Below are 25,169 nucleotides of genomic sequence, written 5' to 3'. Positions count from 1 at the left end.
AATATCATAGAATTTGTACACAATAAGCCATATTATTGTATATTTTGATTAATAGAAAATATTTCCTTTTTCAAAACAAATATATCAAACATTTTCAGCAATCATTCTTTAAAATCTAGAATAATATTACATTGACAATTTTTCAATATTTTAGTGCACAAGCACACACACACACACACACACAAGTTCAATGCAAATATAAACAGTCAGGCAAACAATCAGATTCCAAAGCTTTGGCATATAGTTCAACATCACATTAAAATCTTTAACATTTAAAGATTTTCCCATAAATCTTCTTACACAGACATGCAGACACACACACCATTTCTCATTTTGACAGAGGGACCCTCCCATGTTTCTTTAGTGGACAAAAGTACTTCCAGACTGTTAATGTAATCTTACAATAATATGCATGTTTTTCATCTGGGCATGTTATCTGTCTGGACTACCACACAAGTTTGGCAGGAAGGGATAGCAATTTTAAAGCAAATATACAGCAGGGATGGGATTCTACAGGTTCTCACCTATTTGCTAGAACCAGTTGTTAACTTTCTAAGCAGTTCTGAGAACGGGTTGTTGGAAGAAATATCCTTTTGTTTTTTTCCACCCTTCTTACATTCTTGGCAGTATGCCTAGACTTACTGTCTCTGAAGGCGGTTTTTTTTTCTTTTTCTTTTTTTCTTTACTTTCTTAAAGGGGAAGGGTTGTTTTAAGCTTTTTACACTGCTATTGGGAGGAAATACTCCCCTGTTGGAGTTAGCTCTTTGAAGAAATAATTGAATAATGAAGCAGAGCTGCCAGAAAGAAGCTTTTAATGACAAGGAACCAACATGAGTGACATTCAGCAAGGCTTCTTGGCTAGCTAGAAAGATTGACATTCAAATGTGAGTTTACATATCCTTTTTGAGTTTTGGTCTAAAACTGGTGACCATTCAAAATTACAATGGCACTGAAAAAAGTGACTTATGACCATTTTTCACACTTATGACCGTTGCAACATCCCCACTGTCATGAGAGGCCAGGTGAGGAGAAACGCCTCTTGATGTGAGTGAAGTCGAGTTGGCCACGCCCATCCAGTCACATGACCAACAAGCCATGCCTACCAACTAAGCCACACCCACAAAACCAGTTGTTAAAAAAAATTGAATCCCACCCCGATATACAGCCATATATAATGTAGTCATTATCACCACTACAGTTTGTTATTGCACTGATTCCTCTATCAACAAGACCGAACAATACCGAATAAGTCAGGCCATGGCTACCCAACATCAAAAACATCTACCAGCCTATTTCACCTCCTTTAAATGGATGATCTGAAGTTGTATGGAAAAACACCATCTGAGTGCTCAGTCCTGTTCATATATACAAAAAGATATTGCAGTGGAGTTTGGACTGGACAAATGTGCCACCCTCACTAACCACAGAGGGAAAAAACAATAAAATTGAAGGATGCCCTATGAAATAACATCAAGAATCTGAATTTATACAACCAGTACAAACACTAGGACATCCTTCAGGCTGATAACATCAAACACATTGTAGTCAAGAAGAAAGTTAGAAGTAATACATTGTGAGAGTGAAGAAGATCTTTTTTTTTTAAATAAAGTTTTATTTGGGTTTTCACACATACAAAATACAAGTAAAACATCTTTTTTGAAAATAGCATGGTCCCGGGTTAAACTTCTTTATACAGACACAAAACTCAATTTCATGCTCCTTTTTGTATTCTATTCCATATCTTATACTATTTTACATTTTCTATATAGTTTTTCCCCTCTTTTAATTTTCTCAATTTTATTTTGATTATCTCATCTCAATTCATATCATTATATTTATACTTTTGTTTGTTCTGTTTCAATTTCATATTATCTTTTCTCATTAAACATTTTTTTTCCTGTAGTTACTAAATGGAGTATGACACCTTTATATCTTTTAATTACATCCATTCAACTCTTATTTAAACTTCAATATATACCTTAAGGTTTTGACCTTCAATATAATAGATAATACATAACTTCCAATCCAATTCTGCTTGGTTCATTCTTATAATACACATTATATTCTTTTTTTAAAAAAAGATTGTAAATATATGTAATTATAGACCCTCATTCCATTCCAGTTCAGTTCTATTGTTAATAATCATTAAAATCTTAACATCTTTAACACTTCTTTTCAATTAAATATCATACTTCCTTAAAAACACACTTAATCTCCATAATTAATTTTTCCCTTATTTCTCTTCACATATGTTTTATTAATCATTAAATATATCTTTTATTACATTTATTTATTGACAAGCATTCCACTGAATTACGATAGCTATTTTATCAGACATTTTAATCATACATTGTTTCATATTTTCTAAAATTATTTCTGTTTATAATATAACCATACTATCTTATATACCTTTGCAGAATCCCCTTTTCCATTAAATTTTCACCCATTATCTCTAAATAGGCCTTTTTCTCTATATTTTGTTTCTGTCCTTTATGACTTCTTTTCCTTTCTTTCTCCCCTCTCATCTTCTCTCTCCCCTTTTTACCCCCTTGTCTCTCTACTTCTAATTCTCTCTTCTGCATTTCCCTCTTCTGTTGCTTTCTGATTTTGTACTTATTTTTCACTCTATTTTGGGGGGGAGTTGTTTTTCCCAATCTTAAACTTTCCATTCTCTTTCCCCCTTTCCTTCCCCCCCCCCGCCATCTAAGATTACTTGTTCATTAAAGATGGCTTCTTCTTTGTTGCCATCTTCTTGTTCTGCAGGCATTTCTTGTTGTTTCTCATAATTCCAAATCTCCATTTCTAAAAATTGAAATATGAAGCCAAAAGAACCTTTCCCTTCTTGTGCATCTTCTTTGTACTTTTTAAGTTCCATTTTCAGTTCTTCTAAAAGTGGAGCCATTTTAAACAGTTTTAAATAACCACCCGGTTGATTTTAGTCATTCAAAACAATAACCAAGAATCCAGAAATCATCCAGTAATCCAGATAGTCCTGAGTTATATCTTCTTATTTCTTTTCAACTTTCTCTTCCTGGGCTTTTTGTTGTGATATTTCAGTTAGAATGTATCTTTTGGAAGTCTTGTTGAGATTTTGCTGTTAGTTCTTTTTTAAATTCCAGGCAGTCTCCTCCCTTCCAGAGGAGATGCCTATTGATGTCAAAGTTGATTTTTTTTCCAATTTCTTACTTAAGTCTCTTAGCTGTCAGTATAGGAAAAGGAGAAAAAAAAACAAATCTTTTCCCTTTTCTCTCTCCTTCGCAGCTTAGAAATCTTCTTAGGGAACAATGTTATTGTTTTTTAATAGTTTCAATTCCAGGGTACCATATTTGTTGCTTTTGCTGTTTGACCAGTCAACCAAAACTTTATCCTCTTATCTTCTTCCTGCACATTTTTTCCAGTCAAGTCTGACCACCGCTGCAACCGCCTTCGGGAAAGCGAGTAATGACTAGCTGGGGAGGAGAGATGCAGCTCTCCTCAACCCTGCAGGCAGTCTCCCCCCTCTTCACCACCTCTACAGGGTGGTTTAGCCCCCAAACCAGCCAGCTCGGGGCGCTCCAGCAGCGAGCATGGATTGAAGCCTTGCAGAGATGAGGTTTTGGTCTGTCGCCGAAGAAGTTCAAACCGGAAGTCCCGGAGTGAAGAAGATCTTAAAGTCTACATTCAGTGGAGCAAATACCATTAAGGCAAGCAATGGCTAAGTAAATTCCAATCATTAGATATGCAGCTGTAATAGTGGACTTAACTCAAGAAGAACTAAAAGCCCTGGATAGGAAGATCAGAAAAATAAGAACAAATCATGCCTTTTGTTCACACAGCAATATTGAGAGACTACTTACCAAGCAAATAGGTGGGGCTGTAATGTTGCAAGTACACCAATCTGATGATGAAGAAGAAAAGAACATTACAATAATATCTAAAGTATAGTAAAAAAAGATAATGTCAGCTGGTGCTCTATTCAAAATCCAAGAAAGAAATACTTAGACTCCATTAAGATATATTTTACTGGAAATCAAGTGGTAGCAGCAAAATAATTCTGAATCTAAGAAAACAGGAGCATAAATTACATATACAAAGTGATGGCAACGTTCCCACCCCCAATAGTTCAATTGGCTCATCCAATTAAAAGTTGTGTATATCATCATGTGGGCATCTCCAGGTGGTGATGGGGCCTCTGTCCATTGACCTTGACATATTTTGATAAAGAGTTGCAGCTGTGCATAGCATAGGATAGAAACCTAAGCAAGAATCTACCCCCCCCCAGCTTATACAGTTCTGTTTTGTAACACCTCCAGCTCACTTCTCATAACCATATCCCCCCTTCTCCCCACATTACTTATGAGAGCCAAAAGATGCAAAGCAAAGGGAGAAAATCTTGAAGGCTGACATTCGGCCCTCCTGCAAAAGAGACGTTATAAAAGTTAAAAATAGAAGGTAACAGAAATATACATGTAACGCCATAATACTATTTTTTAGGGTTTATCAGGATATTTAGTACGAAATGCCTTGATAAGCTTAGGAGCTCTAAAGTCCTTCTCATTCACCCATTCAAACTGGGAAGGAGGAAAATGTTTCCAAACAATCAAATATTGGAGTCGACCCCTTTGTTTTCGAGAATCCAAAATTTCTTTAACTTCAAAATGTTGTTCACCTTCAATTAGCAATGGCACAGGGGGATCGACCTGAGTCGGTCTTAAGTCGGAGGTATGTTCAGGTTTTAATAAACTAACATGGAAAACAGGGTGGATCCATCGGAGAGTTTTAGGTAATTTCAGTTGGACTGCCACAGGGTTCACAATTCATTTAATTGAGAAAGGTCCAACATATTTAGGTCCAAGCTTTTTCAACTTTTGTGTGGTCTGCAAATATCTGGTGGATAAAAAGACCTTGTCACCAACTTGATATAGTTTTTGTGGACTTCTCTTTTTATCTGCAAATTTTTTATGGGCTTGATGAGCATCATCTAATGCTTTATGGGTAACCGGAGCTGTGTTATCCATTCATCTAATGACTGAATGTTAGGTTTCTTCTGTGGAAGCTCGGGTATGGGTACAAAGTCTTGTCCTGAAGCCACTTTAAATGGAATAAACCCAGTACTACTATGTACTGAATTGTTATATGCCACCTCAGCAAATGGCAATAGGTCAGCCCAATCATCTTGCTGAAAATTTATTTATTATCATCTTGCTAATAATTTATACAACATCAAAGATACTGTTCCAATACCGAGTTAGTTCTCTTACAAACCCCATTGGTTTGTGGGTGGTGGGTGGAGCTTAAGCCCTGGGCAGAGCCCAATAACTTCAGGAACTCCTTCCAAAAGTTTGAGGTAAACTGGACACCCTTGTCTGATATTATGCATTCAGGAGCCCCATGTAACCTGTAGATATGTAAAATAAACAATTTAGCCAATGTTTTCACAGATGGGATTTTCAGACAAGGTATGAAATGTACATGTTTGGAAAACAAATTGGTTACTACCCAAATAACTGTATTCCCCCCCCCCCCACTTTCAGGTAATTCCACTATAAAATCCATAGAAATTTCCTTCCATGGAGCAGTTGGTCTAACCACATTTTGTAGTAAGCCTGCTGGTTTACCAGGAGGTGTGTTTGGCTGAGGCACAGATAGGACAGCTAGTCACATAAGTCTCAATGTCCTTTTTCAAGGTAGGCCACCAAAATTGCCTTTTAACTAAGTGTAAGGTCTTCATGAATCCAAAATGTCCAGCAGCTTTAGAGTCATGAGCTTGCTGTAATATTTGGTTTTTCAGCTTTACTGGAACATATAATTTGGCCCCCACCCATGCCAATCCATCTCTAACCGTACAGTTATTTGAGTGAGGAAGGAACCAATCATCAAGTTTTAGAGCTTCTTTTAATTGTGCAGTAAAATCATTTGATAAATCAACTTCCTTCTTTTTCTGGGCTCTGGTAACCACTGGAGCTGCCAACTGTTTGGGCCATGCCACTTCTTGGTGAGCACTATTATACTGAGGTAATCTAGATATAGCATCCGCCATGAAGTTCTTCCCCCCTGGAATGTACTTCAATGAAAAATTAAAGCACTTAAAGTACTGCACCCAGCGAACTTGCTTGGGAGACAGCCTCTGAGGCGTTTTCAAAGCCTCCAATTTTTTATGATCCGTCCACACCTCAAATGGGTGTTTTGCCCCTTCTAAGAAATGCCTCCAGGTTAACAGAGCCCAGAGAACTGCAAAAGCTTCTTTTTCCCAGATGGCCCATCTTCTTTCGGTTTCAGTTAGTTTACAGGAAGTATATGCACATGGTTGCATTGTCCCCATCTTGCTTGCTTGTAGTAACACCGCCCCAACTGCTACATCACTCACATTGACTTGGATTACAAAAGGAGTGTCCATGTCCAGGTGCTTGAGTACTGGTTCAGCAGCAAACAGTCATTTCAGCTTCTCAAAAGCGGCTTGACATTCCATGGACCACTCCAGTGGTTTACTAGGCTTCGGTTTCACTTCCCCTTTGGTTTTTAGGAGATTTGTGATAGGCATTGCAATCTTCGCGAAAGCAGGGATAAATTGACGGTAAAAATTAACAAATCCCAAGAAACTTTGAAGTTGTTTCCTGGTGCGGGGAGGGGCCCATTCCAAAACGGCATGAACTTTCCCCAGATCCATTTCTATGCCATCGTGTGAGATGCGATAGCCTAAATAGTCATTTTTTTCCTGGTGGAATTCACACTTTGACAACTTTGCATACAGCTCAGCAGCTCAAAGTTTTTCCAGAACTGACCGCACTAGTTTCACATGTTCATCATGATTCTCTGTGTAGATAAGAATATCATCAAGATAAATCAACAACCCTTTGTATAAATGTTCATGCAACACCTGATTGATCATTTGCATGAATACTGCAGGGGCTCCCTGTAGGCCAAATGGAAGAACATGGAATTGGAGACAACCCATTGGACAGTTAAAAGCACTTTTCCATTCATCCTCTTCCTTAATTCGCACTTGGTAGTATGCTTCTCTCAGGTCAAGTTTTGTAAAAAAAATTCCTTTGGCCAAGTGTGCCAACATATCCTTAATCAAGTGGAGAGGGTACATGTTCTCCACCGAAATAGTGTTGAGGTTTCTATAGTCCACACATAAATGAAGAGAGCCATCTTTCTTCTCATGGAACAATACTGGGACTACAACTCGGGGTCTAGCAGGTTGAATGAAACCATGTTCCAAATTTTTATTGATAAATGACCGCAGGTCTTCTAACTCCCTCGGTGTCATCGAGTACAGTTTTGGTTTTGGAAGTTTCACTCCTGGCAAAATTTCAATGCTGCAATCTGTTGAGCGATGGGGAGGGGAGCTCATCCAAGGCCTTTTCACTGAATACCTCCTCTAAGTCCTAATATTCCTCTGGAATTTTCTCCTCCCGATCAGACTCTCGGTGCCAGTGGAGGCCAGCTCAGTGGGATTCTTGAGTTTCAGTTGAGATTGCCCCTCCCCTTCTGGGGGTTGATCAGTATGTATGCACAATTATCCCCTCCTCCAATTGATGTGGGGGGTTCCATTTCCAGAGCCAGGGCAAGCCCAGTATTGGGTGGCATCCCAGGACCCACAATAAAACACAAAGTCTCTCTATACTTCCCCATCGTCATTTCTACTGGTTCCATTGTGAAATGTGCAGGGCCGCTCCCAGCTACCAATCCATCCAGTTGGCAAAAGGCTATGGGACATTAGAATTCAAACAGACAAGTACCTGTCACATAGCAACCCAGATTTCATTGCCAATAAGAAAGACAAAAGGGTCCAGATAGTGGATGAGGCAGTACTTGGAGACAGGAGAACAGAAGAAAAAGAATTGGAGAATAGAACAGAATAAGAATAGAATAGAATTATTTATTGGCCAAGTGTGATTGGACAAACAAGGAATTTGCCTTTGATGCATAAGCCCTCAGTGTACATAAAAGATATAAGAGATAAATCATGATCATAGTCATCATAAATACATTCATCATAAGATGCAACACTTAGTGATAGACATAGGATGCTAAATAAGCAATCAACATAAATCAAAAAATTCCAAGATCTGCAAAAAGAGGTAGGGCTACTGTGACAAAATAAAATAAAGATAGTATCAACAGTAATAGGTGCCTTGAATGAAATACCAAAATATCTGGAGCTCCACTTGAATATCATCGGAACTGACAAAACCACTATCAGTCAATTGCAAAATGCATTTTCATTGGAGAGCTTAACAATAACAATACCTTTAACTACTATTGGAAGAAATATCCTTCTGGGTTCAGTTCCAAGTGGGGAAAAAACACTGGAAACATGGTGACTGCTTGGAAAGATAGTTTATTGATGAACAAGATCACATGCCTTGGAGCTCTTGAGTGAAGAGAAAGGAAAGAGATGCTGAGAGTCCCTGAGTTTTATACCTTCTCTGGCTTCGAACTTCCCAGGGCACAGGAAGATTATCCTGATAGGTTACTGTCAGAGGTCATAGCTAATTTTGTAGGTTGTCTGTGTGCTAAGATTGATTGAAACTTGGTAGGTGTGCAATGAAGGGCAATTAAGGGGCTTTGCCTGAAGGAGGTAGATCTTTGTTATGTAGAATAGACTGGCCCAGACCTTAATGGCCCATTAACAAGGTGGGAGGGGGCTGAGTTTCTGCCTCTCTTCTCTTTTAGGGGAAATATTCTGCCTTTTTAATATTTCCTAGAATATTTCATTTTTCTAGGAGAGGGGTGGGTGCTAACTTCCTACACTATCATAAAAAAAAAAAAACATCTGCCTATTCGAGGTCCTTGGGAAGGGCTTGATATTTGGATAAAAATGCCAAATCTAGTTAAACATCTTGTTGACTGTCAGCTGAATCATAATAATTATAATTGTATATGCAGCCTGACTCCCAGTCACTGACTGCCTGAGAGAAAAAGGTTGGCATTTTGTAATTCAAACGTAGAACCAGTCTCACGATAACACTTTCCTTTCCATCTATTCATTCTAAAGTGTTTTAATTCATCCCCTCGTTTGAGTGTTGTATTTTTGAATATCTGGCACAAAACAGCAGAAGAAGTAGCAAGAGATAATAAGATGGGAAGAGCCATAGTTGTCTCCCCTTAGTTATCTACATACAGCACCCAAATTTCAGTCTATGAACCTTCATAATATCATGTGGAAATGCTTTCTTTTTTTAAAGTGGGTACTAAAACTATCCATGATTGAAAAAGAAGCAAAATTGCCCCAAAGAATAAATATTCTCCAAAGCTCATTTGTTCTTTCCACCTATACCAGTCCCTGAGAAAGCATTTATGAATTGTAAGTTCTTTCTATTTATTGTGTTCTTCGGTTCTCCTCCACTACCATTCTTTGCTTCAGATTTGTTTTCTGAGATGATAGCAATAAAATGTTTCTTTCTTTCTTTTCTTTTCTTTTTGCCTAGGATGTTAAGAATCCCATTATGAATCAATCACTGAAGTCATTTGGTTCATTAGCCTTATTTTCTTCATTACGGCTGATGTTTTTGCACCAGGTGATCAAAGAGCCCAAACAAGAAAATAGAGACGGAACCAAAGCAGCAATTCATTCTGCACAATGTCATATTAAGTGTACATGAAAAATCTCACGCTATAATTCTGATCTCTCCTATTTGTCAAATCAGTCAGAGGTCAGGAAAAAATAATATAAGAAGATGGGGAGCATGAATTAATTTCTACTAGTGATCTGGCCTGGTGGGGAATTATATATAATGAGGAATTATATATAATGAGGACTATAATGAGGAAGCATCAAGTACCCACAGAAGGGTATAGAATGGTAGCAATGTTCCATTAGCACAAGAAAAAAAAACAGATGGAATGTTAAACTAAACTCTAAATAGACCCACACTATAGAAACTGAAAGTTAGACTGTGAATGACACTCAATGCAATGTTAGTTTCAAAGAGGAGTGATAGGCAGAGGTTTTAATGAGATGATAAATGTCATTGTCCACCTACCTAGGCCAGTGTTAAAGAGCTCATCATATTACCCATGCGTCCTTCAATATTTTTCATGTACAGAACTGAAATGGCAGCACCGCTTATGCATGTAACAATCCCGGAAGCAGCAGGAAAGCCATTGAATCCATACAGCACTTTCATACTGATTTGATATGGTGCTACAAAGTCTCCACTTCCATTTGTGAATCCACTTGAACAGATGATAGGATCATTTAAAAAAAATCTAATTGAATTTTTTTTTTACACTTTGTATAGACCCTACTGTTTTGGGGGTGGGGGGAGAGAATAAAATCCCCCTGCTTGTTTGAAATGTTTCAAAAGTTTTCTTCTCTATTTCTGACATTTTTGCCCCAGTTTCAGGGGGTTTAAAGAGGTTTGCACTAGTGGTGGGATTCATTTTTTTAATAACTGGTTCTGTGGGGGTGGCTTGGTGGGGGTGGCAGGGGAAGGATACTGCAAAATCTCAATTCCCTCCCCACTAACCTGTTTTTCAGCTCCGTTCTCCTGTGCAGGGCAACAAAAGAAGACCCAGCCGATCAGCTGGGACTCGGGAGGTAGAGAATAGATGGGGGTGAGGCCAGTCAGAGGTGGTATTTGCCAGTTCTCCAAACTATTCAAAATTTCCGCTACTGGTTCTGCTGAACTGGTCAGAACCTGCTGAATACCAGCTCTGGTTTGCACTTCCATTTTTATCTTACTGTTTTTATCTTATCTGGTCACTGAAATATTGCCATCTGAACTGTGTTTTTCCCCTCCCTATTATCCATTCCTCCATCACCCTGCAGTCTCTCCCACTGTCTACATGTTCTGAAAACTCCCTTTAAAAATTGTCTGATTCTCTAGTTATTTCATTAAGTATGAGAAACCAGACTGCTGATCATGGCCTAAATGATTTTTCATGTTCATCATCTTAGGAGTAAAGTAAATGAAAGAAGTCCGCATCAAACCTGCATTAAAACTTGTATCTTAAGTTTTAGAGTAGCTATATGACTTACTCTGAGTTGATGGATTATTTTGTTTTGTTTTAATATGGAGGTTGCACATTTATATCATTTTCATTTAGTTTAATGCAACTGGCACAGGATGAGTTTCAAGAGTAGTGTATGTCATTCTGCTTTGAATTTCTGTTGAGAATTCCATTTTTATTCTCTACTAGAAAACATATGACCCATTGGGTCATCATTTCAGAGATATTTCCTTACTTAAACAGAGCAACAGAGTGACCACAGGTGGGCAAAAAGGCAGTGGAAGAGGTTACAGCTTTTAACTTTCTGCCAGCTTCCCCAATGAGTTTCCTTATGAGAAACAAGCAACCTCCCTCCCTCCCTTCCTACCATAAATTTGTGCCAGCTTTCCCATTTACTTAGCTTGTGGGAAGCTTGCTGGGAGAAAGATAGTGTGGAAGCCAGAAGGCAAATATGTGTCTGCTGCCATGTGAGGGAGGGATCAAGTGTGTGTATGTATAGAGGTTAGGATTGGTAAGTGGGGGTGCACAAAAGGTAGCACATGGATTGGAAAGATGTGTGGGTGGGTGTCAGAAATTCCCTGCAAATTATATAGGGCCTGTGAGTGGCACCATAGGCAATAAGGGTGTGGGAGCACTGAAGTGGGTAAGAGATGTGCTATGCATGTCATGTAGGATGCATGGGGGGGTGTGTGGATCAAGAGGGTTTTATTGGGATCATAAGGGTGTATGATAAGTGTCTTGATAGTTAGGGATGGTATGTAAGTAAGTGTGGGTTGAAAAAGGTACTCGGGGTTAATTGGGAGAGTGTAAAAGATGCAGTGTAGAATGGGGATGGTGTGTGTGGTGGACAGAGCAAATTGAGAAAGATGTGAGGGGGCATGAAATGTCATATGAGTCAGGGAAGGCATTTGGGAGGGCCATTGGTCAGGGAGTGTCAGACTCTATAAAAACATGCAGACTTCTAAGTATTTTTCTTTGTTACTCCCTAAAGATAGAAATCTTGCCAAACTAAAGCAACTGCTTTATTAAAAGTATACTCTCATCTAAGGTGGAATTATTTAAAGTATACTCATCTAAGGAGGAGTTATTCTCTTACTCCCAACCAAACTATTGAAGTTTGCTGTCTCTTGGTTCTTTGGGATGCAGCCCCTCCTTTCTACCATCCATTCTAGAAAAATTGTAAGTTTATAGCTAGTTCACATTTTCGTTCAGAATATTTTCCACTCGGCAGGAAATAACTGATATTGAGGAAGAATGATATTAAATGTGCAACTATCATTTGATGGTCTTTGGATATGCGTATCTGGTAGACCAAGGATATTGCAATTTCTCATGGAACATGGGAAATGTCAAAACCACCCAATATGAAATTGTTGTCAATTTTCAGTGTTTTGCAGGTATCAGTTTGATTTTACAACAAAACAAATAATATTTCTTCTCCTCACTCATCCAAAACTTTGGGGAAGTTTCACAATATACCATGCCAATCTATGCTTCTGAAATCCAAACATAATTGGATGTTGTATTTTTAAGTGTCAGGAAGCTCATATGATGACTAGGATCTTGGATGATGAGGCAGAAGAAACTACTATTCAGTTTATGTGAATATGTAAACGTTTGATAATATCACAATTGACTATGGGCATTATGTTACATTTAACTCTGGCAATATATAAGGACACATCTGTTGCCAAATTCAATTTCAAATTTGTTCTTAGGAACCAAGCAGCATTTCTGGTAAATGATCCAATGATTCATTGCTTCTCACAACATCCATAGACATTTCTCCAATAAATAGCACCTATGAAAATCTAAGTTCTATGAATACACAACAGCTTTGGAAAGAGGTAAACTTTATCTGATTGTGTATCAAGATAGTTACAAGATGAACAAATTTTAAAAACATTACTGCTATAAGCAGATTTAAAACCTCCTACATTTTGACGTTGGTGGAAATTAAACACTATAATCAAGTGATATGTTACTATAATTTATATATTTTTTGTTTCAGTTTCTCTGCATCACTCCTCAATGGAGGCATGATTGGTGATATGTAGTACTGAAGCAGATAATCACCTTTGAAGATATATTAGACCAAAATTTACCTCTTCTAGTCTACATACAAACTCTAATATTGTTATGAAAACTTTTGGCAACATCAAAGGTGAAAGTGTGGATGAGATGTGCATTCAACTGAGATCATATCACTAATGAGGAAACAAAACCACTGTTTTTGTCAGAAGTGGGGAAGGGGAAGAAATAAAGTAAAATTCAAAGGCTGCTTTAATTTAAAAATGATCTTTATTTCTGATGTGGAAAAAAATTAGATGTTAGATAAGACCCAATTCTAAGGTGTCCATATTTTGAGCCATATGCTACTTTGAAAACATTAAATGTACTTATATTTCTAGTCTGCTAATTGATTCTGCATATTGAATAATTATTGTTTTAAACAATTATAGATGAATAACAAAAGTGTGAATCCTCATGATAAAAATCAGATGGGATGGCATACTGTTTGATTACATGGAGTTAATAACATTATCATAACTCTTTATTATTATAAAAAGGAGTCACAACTGATGTTTGGAAATCTACTGTTTAGTTTGCAATTTAAATATCTATATAAATATAGGCCCCTTAAATCTCTTTTGTTCCCAGGTTCAGGAGTTTCCTTTTGCAATGCCTTAAACAATGCTTACACCCAGCACAGCTATTCATAGTTATGGAGCTTTCAAAATATCAACCTTTGGAGGGCTTTGTGCAGCTATATTCATTCATGCATGCATGAATTCATGCATTCATTCAATTTGAATGCCACCCTATCCAACTGATTCCAAGTAGCTGACAATAAAAAATAATATAAAACAACAAATACAAACAAAAGTATAAAATAACCACGATATGGCAATCCAACAAGAAAACAAACATAAAACATCAGAAACAGGGGAATCATATTCATTCTATCCCAAGACTTGGATAAATAGTCAGGTCTTTGAGGCTTTTGGGAACATCACTAGGGTAGGAGCCATATGGATCTCATGGGGACCTCATTCTAGAAGACAGAAATTCTTCTGGATCCCAGAAGATGATAAATGCCTGTTTAATGAAAGGAACCTAGAGTCTACCACTGTAATGGCTTTATCAGATGGCCACAAACCATGAGAAATAGGAATTCTTACAAAGAGCCAGGCCCTATACTATGTAGATTTTATAAGTAATAACCAGCACTTTGAAGTGCTACTAGAAGCATACTGGCTACCAATGTAGCTCACAAAGTAGAAATGCCGATGAGTATACTGAGGCAAGCCCATTATGGTTTGGGCCCCTGTGTCCTGTTGAACATGTTGCAACAATTGAATGCTTAGGTGATAAGACCATGAGTGATTGAAGAGCTGATTGATCCAAGAAAGAGTGTGACTAGTGTACAGATAAAACTATGCAAAGGCCCTCTTGGCCATAACTGTTTACTGATATTTGAGCAGGAGCTGTGGTTCCAAGCTGTACATCATTCCTGACTAGGGAAGCACAAATTTATCCAGAAGTAAAGATGGAAATATTCTTGGAAATGGATAGCCCCAACATCACAACCACTCAGTCTGGGTGAGATTGAGCTGGAATCTATTTTTTGTCATTCAGAGCTGCCCAGCCCCAAGACTACGGTGAAGATTTCAACACCCTCAAATATGCCCCAAGGGGTATATATTCCTTATACACTTGGGATATATTTAGACTATACAACATGATCTTGATCAAACAAGTCTGAGAGTCAGGCCAATTTAGGATTTATCCCAAGTGAACTATCTTATATATTGCCTTCATTTAAACTTGAAGTTTGGGAGATCTGTAATTTAGGAAAAAGAAAATATATTGGGAGTCTACAAAAAAAATCAATATATTTCAGTTGAAAAACTTCTCCCTCCAATTCTGTGTTTAGGGAAGAATCTCAAAATAACTGTTTCCTTTAGCTATTTCTATGTTTTGCTTATATTTTATGGCTGCAGTAAAAATCTTCTACCCCCTCCCTTATTATTACATTATTATAAATATTGGTTCATTGTTACTTCATTATAGTAATAATGAATTCTTGATTCTTTATTATTTGGACATCTTTAGAGTATTGGAAATGATGAAGAAAAGAAAAAAAGTATGTTCTGTCAATATGAATTGCAATTTGGGGTATCGATATTGTGAACATTATATTTCTTTAGCTTTTTATTCAAGTTAAAATATCACATTGGAAAAGAAAGATGAAAGAAGAACACAGTGTGAGTTACATCAAGGTATTTGTTCTGTAATAAATCTTAAGCTAAAATAATATTGAAATCTCCATTGTATTGTTACTTAGCATCTGTGTATCCATATGTATGGATGTTGGCGTGCATATAATTTCACATAATTAAACATTAAAACAGAATTTGAAAAAAACAAAAGAAATGTCCTTCAAAATCACTTCAAATACAGTATAAGGCTTTCTGTATTCCACCACTAGGGTCCACAAGGTACTCATGGGTGGCAGTGTTTCTCCCAAGATGATCATACACATCAGATTGATTTTGAATCTGTTGTCAGACATAAAGGGCTTTGTAGGTTAGGAGCAGGGATCAACTGGGAGCCTGTTCAGGGGGCTGAAGCATTAGCTGCAATGTGCTCCCATATTAGATAGCTGTTAATATACAAGGAACTTCTAAGTCACTGTAGCTTCTGAACAGTCTATATCAGGGGTGTCAAACTCAAGACCCAGGGCTGGATCCGTGGAAACAGCAGTTTCAGGAGTGCTGCATGCGGCCTTCCCTGAGTTCCATTTTCACTGCCAGAGGGTTGCAGGAGGCTGCCGCAGCTGAAAATATAATTTGGGAGTCTGTTTTCACTGGCAGAGCACTCGGACCACATAGGCGCTCCCAACACAAGTGATGTTGAGCTGGCCATACACACACTGGCTACGCCAACCCCAGCCCACCAAGGTCAAACACAATCCTGATGTGGCCCTCAATGAAATCGAGTTTGACACCCTGGTCTACATATATTTCTTTTTTATTTGAAGGCTTCTTCCACAAAAGCACTGTAGACGATTTAAACAGTACAACCCTGAGCACAACTATGTTTATTGCAATGATTGTTGAATATCTTATTCTTGTAAGGGCCCCAAACAATGGAAACACAAATATTATTATTAAAGTTGAAGTCTATATGATGGGAAATCCTAGGGATCTGATTGAGGGAAGCTGGACAGGTCCTAATCAGTCTGTCTAAGCAAAATGGGCCTTTCAGCAGAGCTGGGAAAAGCCCATTGTGAAAGGTGGACTGTTAAGGCCCTCAGCTGATAGAGAATGGAACACTGGGGTTTCTTTAAATTGTATTTTTAAAAAAAAACATTGTCCTTGGGCTATAATGTGAGCTGATGAAGAAATTATATGGTTTAGATAGGATAGGGCAGGGTTTTTTGTGGGGCAGGGAGGGTCAAGTTGGATCAGGGGATTAGGCAAATAGATCAACTGATTTTTGACTCTGGTCATATCTAAAACACTGGGTGGAGAAGTGTGTCCATTTTGTTTGCTTTGTTTATTTTCTCCACTAGTACATCTTATCTGAAATTTGGAAATTTTGAAGGTACTAAGTTGATGTTAACCAACCCACACACCTACCACGAAGAGTTATAACTTATGTTGGTTTTTAGCAATAATAAAGGGAAAATAATAAAGCTTTGGATTTGATACCAGGTCAGTATGAATATTGAGGATTTGAACTAGACCAGATCTTATGGAAGACACATACACTAGTTGAAGAATGCGTGAATAATTTGATATTTGTTAATTTCAATGGAAATTGACCTATCTATTACCTTTTGCTGTAATTGAGTTTTCAGCTGAAAAATCAAGATAATGTGCTGCATATGAAAATATACTTTTAAGTAGTGTATAAGTGTAAATTTTTTATGTCAGTTTCAATCAGTGCAGATTATAGTGGGAGGGCACATAACATATTTATGAAGGAATTGATGAGGTGTAATTGGAGGGGAAAACAAGAATAAAAAAACAAAGAAAAATTCCCTACGAATAGATAATATTTTGTTTACACCACAGGTTAGACTATAATTATTCAGTAAAATGTTTCACAGAATTTCAGTGAGTGACAAATCCAACATTTTTGCAATTTGGAATCAACTAATTATGAACTCTTACAATATTATTATGCCATATATGAATTTTGACAATGGAAGAAATAGCATCCCCATGGAAAAATTAAGATCACAAATCCAAATAAAAGAGAAGAACCAATAAAGGGGAATATTTGTAGCTCAGGATTGAAATGAAGGGTCCTTGGTGCTCTCTGAGCTTGCTTGCTTTTTAAAGGCATTTTATTACCAAAACCAGGCAACATCATCAGTACTAGAAAACAAGCATGCTCAGAGAGCATCAAGGACCCACTTATAAAAGAGAAGAAAATAGTAATGAGTGGAGTAACATAATCTCTATCACCTTTTAAGACAGCTTCCATCTCTGAAAGAGGGATGGATCTCCATCCCTTTGAGACATCTGAAAAGAAATCCCTAGCTATTATGGGATAAATATGCTATATCCACTAGTGTGTGCCTGGTGTCTGATTGGTCAAGGTCATCGTCAAGGGTTTTCATACTGCAGACAGCGGGTTCCCTTTCACAAAGAATTTTTATCTAAAATGATTATTAAACGAATGGAAAGGCTTCTTTTGATTACTAAAGCTGTCAGGATTTTAAAAGGAAGCAAAAGGCATTTCCCCCAAATTTTCCCCCTGATCCCAAATAGCTCTTTGGGGGACATAGAAACTGAAGGAGGAATGAAAAGTAATGATCCTTTTTCTTTAACATAATTAGAATTCCTTGAAGTGCTGCTCTGGATTCAGCCTATTATAATACTTGCTACATTTAGCAAACCTGACAGCTGAGCAATTACTGTAAGAGTACATTGTAGATACAATATATGGACCATCTCTCATTAATAACTACTTCCTTAGAAAAGAACTTCTAAATTATATGTGCTTGTCAGCACTCATATCTCATAACTTAGATCTTTCATCTTACCACTAATACTCTTAAAAGTTAATTTAATATTCAGCCTTCACATATACAGCTGCCTTGATGTTCACAACATGTTAGGCAGTTGAAAAAAAAAACCTATACGGTGTGTAGGGAGAGTGTCTCATTTTATTGTATTTTTTAATGTGAGAGAACTTTCTCTCATTGAGATCTTTAGGTCAGACCGCTCTAGAACCTCTGAAGATCTTACTATGAAAGGTAATCAAACTGTTCATCTTCCTGACCCAGAACTGTCAGAGAAGCAATAGATATTGGTCTTTCTTGGGGGATATAAAAGATCCAAAGTGGAATGTTCTTATTTGAAGTAAGAACTCTTTATCATTCCTGAAGTATTATTTGGGCAATGCAAAATTTATTTTTTATTTCAGTGAAAGCTTGATTATGTGAAACATTATCTTGATGATGTAAGGATTATGCTGCACAATGAATTAAGATCTCAGATTCTTATTTATCATGATGTTGAAATAATAAAATAATATCACCAACAATAACATTAATGTCTCTTAAAATTAATGTCTCTTAGAAGCCACCATTAAGAAGTGTATTTTAAATGGGTGAGCTATTTAATAAAAGAGGAAACAAATTGTAATAATTGGATATCATCAGACTTTTTCCCCAATTGCCTGTATACCTAATGATCCATTTGTTATTCAGCTAGCACTAATAGTTTCATTTCAAAAATAAAGCAAAACAATATCCACACCACCTCCAAGCCCTACTAATTTGCAAGCTATGGTTGCTGAAATAATTTGCATTTAAACACTTTATTTCTCTAACATTCTATTTTTACCCAATGTTTTGGCATATATTGATGATCATTGCATGCAAAGAGAAGTCTGAATAATAAATGTGATAAACATTAAACTATTTTATTGGATTCAAATAATCTAATTCAAATTAGGTTTGCGGGGACTTTTTAGCATTGTATCCAGAATGGGAAATGCTCCAGGTCTATTTATGTATGCTTAATAAGAAATAATTTCTCTAATTTTAACTTTCTCATCTTGATATGTGAAATGATAAATGAATCTCTATGTGGCCTCCATTCTTCCCCATTTTGGAGTGCCTTTCATAGAAATAGCTAATTTATAGCTTATGCAAGCATACTTAAATGATATCCTACATTTTTCCACCTATGCATTACACATGCATCCATACATACCTAGCATGCTATTTCTTTTCAGCTTATGAAGCATTGTGGAAAGTACAAGAAATCATGAAGGAACATGTATGAAATACAGTTGGAGAATATAGGTAAAATATGTTTACAGAACACCATTCAAGATATTCTTTGGACTCAATATTTGGGCCAATTGAACTATTCATAATTTTGCAATTCTTATCCAGCATAAGATGGTGTATTCATATTGTATCTTTTGTGGTGTTTTATATAAGTGTAATCTCATGACATAGACTATGGTGGGGGATAGATTGTGGTAATTTTTCAATTGCTATCTTGTCATTATGGCTTAATTTATTTCCCATGCAGTTATAACAAAATAAATGGTTCACTTGATTACCATGTCCTTGAACATCTAATGCATAAGTAACTTTCAGTTTTGTATTACAAAGTATCATATCTTTGGGACCTGAAAATTTGGTGTGTTTTGCGCCTCCCCTGTGATATTCAATGGGAACACTTTAAAATTAGAGAATGACTACAACAGTGTAAAACAGAAATTCATAAACTGTTACTAAATGAAGATAAAATTAAGATTTTTTTTTTCCTGTGACTTGCTTGGATGTTGTCGAAAACGTCATCTTACTTCACATAACAAATGTGGAAACTGTGCTTTAGTAAACTGTAATGGTATTGAATTCAAGAGGGTAGAAATATAGTGTAGGGTGAAGTCATTCGGGAACATTTTTTTAAAAAGAAGTTTGTATCCTCCTTAATGTAAGTATAATCAGCAAATTGATTGGGAAAATTTAATAATCAATTATTTCCCATTCTTACTTCTAATATATCTCAATGACAGGCAAAAACAAAATGGTTCATAGGAAAGTCATCTAAATAAATTACTTATGTGAAGACTAGAGAAAAAAGAATGAGATTACTAGCATAATGTTTTGCTATGATTTTAGATCCATTATATATATGTGTGTGTGTGTGTGTGTGTGTGTGTGTGGTATTCAGCTTTGTTCGGGCATTTTCCCACGTCATTATAGTTGTGCTTTTAAAGTTGTAGCAATGTTTCAGCAGAATCTCATCTGCCTTCATCATGCTTCAGAAGAAAGCTGAATACCATACACGTAAGTACCCGCGAAAACTTAAGAAAACACACACACACACACACACACACATATATATATATATATATATATATATGTGTGTGTGTGTGTGTGTGTGTGTGTGTGTGTGTGTCTAGGTGTGTTTGGGTCTTTTCCCATGTAAGATTAAGAGTATCTTGGTGACGTTTCAGCGAGGTCCCACATCTACGAAAACAAATATATATATTTATATGTATAGGTTTTCGCGGGTATTTGTATGTGGATCTTTGGTTATTTGGGTTTTCTCCCGCTTCTGTGAAGTACAAAGCCGAAGACACAAGCCTGAAGATTATGAATGAGACTTCATCGAAACGTCACCTAGACACTTACGTGGGAGAAAACCCAAATAACCAAAGATCGATCGATCTATCTATCTATCTATCTATCTATCTATCTATCTATCTATCTATCTATCTATCTATCTATCTATCTATGGTATTCAGCTTTGTTCGGGTATTTTCCCATGTCATTATACTTGTGCTTTTAAAGTTGTAGCAACGTTTTGGCAGAATCTCATCTGCCATCATCAGGCTTCAATACAGAAGCCTGATGATGGCAGATGAGATTCTGCTGAAACATTGCTACAACTTTAAAAGCACAACTATAATGATGTGGAAAAATACTTGAACAAAGCTGAATACCATACATGTAAGTACCTACGAAAATTTAAGGAAAATATATATATATGTGTATATTACAAATAAAGTAGTCAATATAAGTTTGTTTCATTTTTGTTTTGGAATTAATGTACTGATTTTAATACAACTGTATGTTAATTAGACATGGGATTAAAATATTTCAGAAGTAAAATATTCACAAATTCAAGGCAATCAAGATATCTACATCTCTTCAACAAGCCAAACTATGAAGTTTTCAACCTTGATTGTCCATATTCAGGAGAAAAAGCCAAGGATGGAATTGAACTGATAAGAATATGCAGATTAATTATATACCCAACAATGCCTGAAAATACCATTTTGTCTGTAGTCTCAGTTCATGCCAAGACGGGGAGCTTCAGCCCTCAAATCTGAGAATTTCACAAGGGGAACAGCCCCACCAACACTACTGATGTGAATAGTTGATAAAGTAGGAAAGTGGAGTTGTAATCAGCTACCCAACCTCAGCCAAAACCAAACTTTAAAAAATTAGTTACATTTCAGGAAGAGATATCCAAAGAATCATATCAGAGCTTCACAGGACAAGATTTTCCCATTTCATGCATGTGTTCAGCTTCACAATGCACTTAGAAAAGGGACCGTAATGTGATTCTATTTTTATGTTGCTATTCTTGCCATTTTCCTCCTTTTATTCCTTCCTTGTGGATGTTGCTACATTAAAAAAAACCATGATACTATTTATGTGAGCCCACACAATTCCATATTTTCTTAATCCTGGCTTCATCCCTTGTTTTCACCTGAATCCCCAACTAGCTGAGTCTGTTAGATGAACAAGACCATACGCTTAAACTATGAATCTATGTTGACCAGAAAGGAAAAACAGAAATGGCATGAAGGAAAAAGAAAACTAACACCCTCCCTGAAACCCTTCACAAATCTATATATTGGTTATAACTTCTAAACAGGATCTGAGTGTTGAATCTCAAGGCATACATAAGTGATGACAAAGATACCAGAGGTGGTGGTGGTGGTATTATTATTATTATTATTATTATTATTATTATTATTATTATTATTATTTTCAGCAAGTATAAAATTCAGCAACCTGACTGGTGAATAGAGCTGCTTAATTGATGGTTTTAATACCTTTCATTTGAATTTCTATTATAAACTGGAAATAAACATCACTAATGAGAATCCATTGGAGTTGAGCAGTTTATTCTAATAAATGAATAAGTTATAATAAAACAAATGGACAATATACTTTGGCAGTCCCAGCATCAACAACCTCAGTTTCTCTGGTAGACAGTGTATTTCAAAATAATTTAAAGCTACAGTTTAGGAGATGATGAACATGTATCTTTTTAACATAGGTTTTTAGAATGTTAGGCCTTTAGGTTGCAGAGCTGTGGTTCAAAAATAATTGTTTTTGCTATTTATTTATTTAACTGATTTATATTGCTACCTTACTACCTAAAGAAATCTGGGTGGTGAATGAGTGCGTGCAAATTGAATAATCAAAATAAATGCATGTCCCATTATCTAAACACAGTCAAGGCTGTGATGTTTTAATTTAAAAGTCACATTAACCGTTGTTACTGACCCTGCAAGCTAGGACTGAAATCCAAAAGATTACCACTTTCTTCTTAATGTATTATTTATGAATGTTACTGCATTAACTTGTAGACTGAAAAAATTATAAACTAAATAATTCTGATATTTTGATTAAAAACCAGAGCTATTACAGTCCGCATGCATCAGTATTGTGCAGCTATGTACTATCTTGTAGATAACAAATGTTAAATATGAAATATCAGATTAAACTATTTTTAGTTCAACAGTACCTTTATTATGTTACAAATTTTTTGCAGTTTATCGGTATATTTTGAAAGGGGGTGTAATACTTGATTGTCTAGGCTTGAACTATGCCTTGAAGGCTCCAAATGTTCTTCTTTCAATATTATTTTTAATAACTGAGGCCTACTTCCGGTGTATTTGAAGTCTCCATATTATCTTGACTCAGTGCAAAGAAAATGGGTTTATCATGGTAGTGTTCCAGATTTTAATTCATTAGTAAAATGAAAAGAATGAAATATGAAATAGGTTGGTCTTACAAGGACAGTAACATACAAGCATTTTACTATTAAATAATAACATTTAATAATGCATTAGACATGAATGAAGAAAGTAAAGTCAGCCAGTATATTACCTGAAAAACTAGAGAGGTCAAAGCTGAATTAGCAAGAAGAATATTTAATCAATTTTCCCCAGACATCTGGTCCTGTTGCCTATGATTCCCCCCACCTCTTTTCTGGGCAATTATCCATCGGTTAGCACAGATTTGTATTTTTAATTGGCCTGGCCCACACCTGGCACATCCAGGTTCCCTGTCTCAGAAGCACAGAGATTGAAAATTAGTATCTAGAGGGAGGAGGAACTTAATTTTAAAGCACTCTGGGATGGATCTGCTTAAAAATCATTAATATGGAAAGGCAAGAATAATATGCACAATGAGAAAGAGAACTAAAACAAAGAGATTATTACAGCAAATCTGTTTTCCAAAACAAAGATACCTCTCTGATGATTGCCAATGTCAATGAAGATTTAGCCTCACTGGCTTTGGCATGGGATGGATTCTGCCTCATGTCTCTCTGTGTGATTGATTAAAGAGAGAGAGAGAAAGAGAGAGGAGGTGAGAGAGAAGCTATTTTTCCCCAAGGAAGCTGTAGTGTGGTTTGTGAGAGAAAAATAGTGAACAGGTGTATAAACCACCTAGAGGGTAGCACCTCTCAGCTGGTTGACAAGCCAACTGGATGGAATTGTCAGCTCCTCAGCAGGTGTGTAGATAAACTGCAGGTCATCATCACTTGCTTTTGACCTTGTCTACTTCTCAGACTTGAGTTTAACATTGAAGTTCAGCACTCTGCAAAATGCTAAATATAATGGAAGTGAATGTATAGCTGGACTTAAAGAACAAAAATCATCTTCAGGAACTCAAAGATTAGTACATTTTATACTGTACTCTATCATCAAGAATGCAATCCATAAAAAATCATGACTTTGTTGTTTTTATTGCAACAGACAACCATGCTCCACCCTCAAGAAAGACCTATTAGTATTCCTTTGACTCTTTAGAAGAAAAATTATACCAACAAAATTAGAGAAAATATTGGATTCTTAAGTATCTACATCTGATTGTAGGAAAAAAAAAATAGTGAACAGCAGTCTCTTCATCATATTTCCCAATAATGGATTGATCTTTCTGAATCTTTTTTTTAACTTCTAAATCCATTCCTGCTTCCATATTGGTTCTCCAGCAGTCTGATATAGTAGTTTGATATGAATTGCTACATGCAGTTAGGAAAAACAAACTGTAAAAGTTTTTGGATTAAGACACAAAGAATGCCTTCAGAGGAATCCCTCAAAAGATGTCTGAGGCCCTACATACATTTTCTAAAAAATGTGACATATATGAGAAATCAGAATGTTTTTTTCTTAAAATAATACATGTGAAAAATTGTCAAAGCTAAAAGCAAAGAATCTCACAACAGTTAACTTGTATATTAATTGGCAGAAACAGCAGGACGTATTATATAAAGTATGTTTGTGTGGGATCCAATTTGGGTCAGTCACTGGGACCAGAGGTCTAGTCTTTTGAACTTTTAGATTTGTATTGGAGCCCATTCACAGGAGACTTCTCTCAACTAGAATATGTGCTTTGGAGTGTTTTTTTTTTTGCATAGTATTTATGTGGTGGCTGATCATGTGTGGCTTTTTATTTGCCGATTGGGGTATTGATGTCTGTTTACTAAGTTATTTACCTTTTTTCCCATATAACTCTTCAAAAGAAATTACTCAGGTTCAGATTACTACCCTTCCACTCCTTAACATGCTGATAAAATACTTCCAAGTATTTCAAAGAAGGCAGAAATTTGGAGCTTTTGAAAAAGCATTTGGAAGGAGGGAGTAATAAATACTTATATAAAATAAGCTATATACATATGGGAATTCACAAAGTGAATTACTGATATTCTTTGTTTTACTAGAAGTATGTTTCATTTTATGGCACAGCTCGGTTTGAAAGTTTGGTCTCTGGAGAATATATCTTAACATAGATATTTTTCTTTGGCTGAGAATTTTATTGTGAAATGAAGTAATGGCACAACACGTGAAAAATACCTTGACTTTTTTCCCCCTATTTTTATCTTATAACTTTGAATTTCTGCCAAAGCTGGATTTATTTTTCTGCCAGTATACTTTTAGTG

This window comes from Pseudonaja textilis, chromosome 3 (assembly GCF_049901715.1).
Source record: "Pseudonaja textilis isolate UNSWEBS1 chromosome 3, rPseTex1.2, whole genome shotgun sequence".
Classification (NCBI taxonomy): domain Eukaryota; kingdom Metazoa; phylum Chordata; class Lepidosauria; order Squamata; family Elapidae; genus Pseudonaja; species Pseudonaja textilis.
The sequence above is the reverse complement of the archived record's forward strand: the minus strand, read 5'-3'. Positions refer to the sequence as shown.